Source organism: Condylostylus longicornis, unplaced genomic scaffold, assembly GCF_029603195.1.
Source record: "Condylostylus longicornis isolate FDR11 unplaced genomic scaffold, ASM2960319v2 ptg000307l, whole genome shotgun sequence".
NCBI classification, from domain to species: Eukaryota; Metazoa; Arthropoda; class Insecta; order Diptera; family Dolichopodidae; genus Condylostylus; species Condylostylus longicornis.
In genome coordinates this window covers 45,257-49,390 of record NW_026578271.1, presented here as the reverse complement: position 1 = coordinate 49,390, position 4,134 = coordinate 45,257, and the positions used below count along the sequence as shown (strand labels likewise).

The 4,134-nt window shown below is 43.0% G+C and overlaps 1 non-coding gene across 1 annotated transcript; it reads right to left on the bottom strand.

The window, feature by feature from the left end:
• Positions 1–2,049: 2,049 nt before the first annotated feature.
• Trnaa-ugc (transfer RNA alanine (anticodon UGC)) lies at positions 2,050–2,146 on the bottom strand. The gene has a single exon. It is a non-coding gene; the product is annotated as a tRNA-Ala (tRNA).
• Between the last annotated feature and the right edge of the window lie 1,988 nt (positions 2,147–4,134).

Here is a 4,134-nt window from a genome sequence, read left to right as displayed (position 1 = left end):
CTCTTGCATGCTAAGCAAGCGCTCTACCATTTGAGCTAACGCCCTACAAACAAATTAATTTTAATCTGTGCCACTGTGTCAATGAAAGTGCTGCTTTGATATCTTGTATGTTTTAAGGAGTAAAATGGATGTTGTGGGCATCGATCCCACTAAAATAGAAGTTTTAGTGGGATCGATGCCCACTACCTCTTACATGCAAAGCTAAACGCCCTACAAACGAATTAATTTTTAATCTGTGCCCACTGTGTCAATGAAAGTGCTGCTTTGAGATCTTGTAACAATGTTGTTTTAAGGAGACGTCCTACAAACGAATTAATTTTAATCTGTGCCACTGTGTCAATGAAAGTGCTGCTTTGAGATCTTGTAACAATGTTGTTTAAGGAGTAAAATGGAAGTTGTGGGCATCGATCCCACTAAAATAGAAGTTGTGGGGCATCGATCCCACTACCTCTTGCATGCTAAGCAAGCGCTCTACAATTTGAGCTAAACGCCCTACAAACGAATTAATTTTAATCTGTGCCACTGTGTCAATGAAAGTGCTGCTTTGAGATCTTGTAACAATGTTTTAAGGAGTAAAATGGACGTTGTGGTTTCCCACTAAAATAGAAGTTGTGGGCATCGATCCACTACCTCTTGCATGCTAAGCAAGGGCTCTACCATTTGAGCTAAACGCCCTACAAACGAATTAATTTTAATCTGTGCCACTGTGTCAATGAAAGTGCTGCTTTGATATCTTGTAACAATGTTGTTTTAAGGAGGATGTTGTGGGCATCGATTCCCCCAAAATGGACGTTGTGGCATCGATCCCCCTAAAATGGACGTTGTGGGCATCGATCCCCCTAAAATGGACGTTGTGGGCATCGATCCCCCTAAAATGGACGTTGTGGGCATCGATCCCCCTAAAATGGACGTTGTGGGCATCGATCCCACTAAAATGGACGTTGTGGGCATCGATCCCACTAAAATGGACGTTGTGGGCATCGATCCCCACTAAAATGGACGTTTGTGGGCATCGATCCCACTAAAATGGACGTTGTGGGCATCGATCCCACTAAAATGGACGTTGTGGGCATCGATCCCACTAAAATGGACGTTGTGGCATCGATCCCACGACGTTGTGGGCATCAATCCCACTACCTCTTGCATGCAAAGCAAGCACTCTACAATTTGAGCTAAACGCCCTACAAACGAATTAATTTTAATCTGTGCCACTGTGTCAATGAAAGTGCTGCTTTGATCTTGTAACAATATTGTTTTATGATGCCCACAACGTCTTGCATGCAAAGCAAGCACTCTACCATTTGAGCTAAACGCCCTACAAACGAATTAATTTTAATCTGTGCCACTGTGTCAATGAAAGTGCTGCTTTGATCTTGTAACAATGTTGTTTTAAGGAGTAAAATGGACGTTGTGGGCATCGATCCCACTAAAATAGAAGTTGTGGGCATCGATCCCACTAAAATGGACGTTGTGGGCATCGATCCCACTAAAATTGGACGTTGTGGCATCGATCCCACTAAAATGGACGTTGTGGGCATCGATCCCACTAAAATGGACGTTGTGGCATCGATCCCACGACGTTGTGGGCATCAATCCACTACCTCTTGCATGCAAAGCAAGCCATGCAAAGCAAGCACTCTACCATTTGAGCTAAACGCCCTACAAACGAATTAATTTTAATCTGTGCCACTGTGTCAATGAAAGTGCTGCTTTGATCTTGTAACAATGTTGTTTTATGATGCCCACAACGTCTTGCATGCAAAGCAAGCACTCTACCATTTGAGCTAAACGCCCTACAAACGAATTAATTTTAATCTGTGCCACTGTGTCAATGAAAGTGCTGCTTTGATCTTGTAACAATGTTGTTTTAAGAAGTAAAATGGACGATGAAGGCATCGATCCCACTACCTCTTGCATGCTAAGAAAGCGCTCTACCATTTGAGCTAAACGCCCTACAAACGAATTAATTTTTAATCTGTGCCACTGTGTCAATGAAAGTGCTGCTTTTTGCCACTAAAATGGACGTTGTGGGCATCGATCCCACTAAAATGGACGTTGTGGGGATCGATCCCACGACGTTGTGGGCATCGATTCCCACTACCTCTTGCATGCAAAGCAAGCGCTCTACCATTTGAGCTAAACGCCCTACAAACAAATTAATTTTAATCTGTGCCACTGTGTCAATGAAAGTGCTGCTTTGATCTTGTAACAATGTTGTTTTAAGAAGTAAAATGGACGATGAGGCATGGATCCCACTACCTCTTGCATGCTAAGAAAACGCTCTACCATTTGAGCTAAACGCCCTACAAACAAATTAATTTTAATCTGTGCCACTGTGTCAATGAAAGTGCTGCTTTGAGATCTTGTAACAATGTTGTTTTAAGGAGTAAAATGGACGTTGTGGGCATCGATCCCCCTACCTCTTGCATGCAAAGCTAAACGCCCTACAAACGAATTAAGTTTAACCCTGTGTCACTGTGTTAATGAAAGTGCTGCTTTGAGATGTTGTAACAATGTTGTTTTAAGAAGTAAAATAGACGATGAGGGCATACAAACGAATTAATTTTAATCTGTGCCACTGTGTCAATGAAAGTGCTGCTTTGAGATCTTGTAACAATGTTGTTTTAAGGAGTAAAGTGGACGTTGTGGCATCGATCCCACTACCTCTTGCATGCAAAGCTAAACGCCCTACACACGAATTAAGTTTAACCTGTGTCACTGTGTCAATGAAAGTGCTGCTTTGAGATGTTGTAACAATGTTGTTTTAAGAAGTAAAATGGACGATGATAGCATCGATCCCACTACCTCTTGCATGCTAAGCAAGCGCTCTACCATTTGAGCTAAACGCCCTACAAACGAATTAATTTTAATCTGTGCCACTGTGTCAATGAAAGTGCTGCTTTGAGATCTTGTAACAATGTTTTAAGGAGTAAAATGGACGTTGTGGGCATCGATCCCACTAAAATAGAAGTTGTGGCATCGATCCCACTAAAATAGAAGTTGTGGGCATCGATCCCACTAAAATAGAAGTTGTGGGCATCGATCCCACTACCTCTTGCATGCTAAGCAAGCGCTCTACCATTTGAGCTAAACACCCTACAAATGAAAAGTTAGTTCGTGATCTGTTAAAGAGCTGTTGCCGAACCGGCGGATGGGGGTGCGAGAGTGGGTTGGGGGAAACTGTGACTGAAGTTGAGGGCTAACCTTTTAGCAGGCACCAAGTTTGTACAGCCGTGGGACAAGGAAAAAGGAAAGCTCCCAGACGTGGAAGCGACTAGACAACACGCGGACACAGCGATGGAAAATCTGTGCCATGACTCTAGTGGACGATCACGCCATCTAGCTACCCTATGACTTTACAGCTCAACAAACGAATTAATTTTAATCTGTGCCACTGTGTCAATGAAAGTGCTGCTTTGAGATCTTGTAACAATGTTGTTTTAAGGGGTAAAATAGAAGTTGTGGGCATCGATCCCACTACCTCTTGCATGCTAAGCAAGCGCTCTACTATTTGAGCTAACGCCCTACAAACAAATTAATTTTAATCTGTGCCACTGTGTCAATGAAAGTGCTGCTTTGATATCTTGTATGTTTTAAGGAGTAAAATGGATGTTGTGGGCATCGATCCCCCTAAAATGGACGTTGTGGGCATCGATCCCCTTAAATGGACGTTGTGGGCATCGATCCCCCTAAAAATGGACGTTGTGAGCATCGATCCCACTAAAATGGACGTTGTGGGCATCGATCCCACTAAAATGGACGTTGTGGGCATCGATCCCACTAAAATGGACGTTGTGGGCATCGATCCCACTAAAATGGACGTTGTGGGCATCGATCCCACGATGTTGTGGGCATCGATCCCACTACCTCTTGCATGCAAAGCAAGCGCTCTACCATTTGAGCTAAACGCCCTACAAACGAATTAATTGTAATCTGTGCCACTGTGTCAATGAAAGTGCTGCTTTGATCTTGTAACAATGTTGTTTTAAGAAGTAAAATGGACGACGAGGGCATCGATCCCACTACCTCTTGCATGCTAAGGAAAACGCTCTACCATTTGAGCTAAACGCCCTACAAACGAATTAATTTTAATCTATGCCACTGTGTCAATGAAAGTGCTGCTTTTTGTCACTA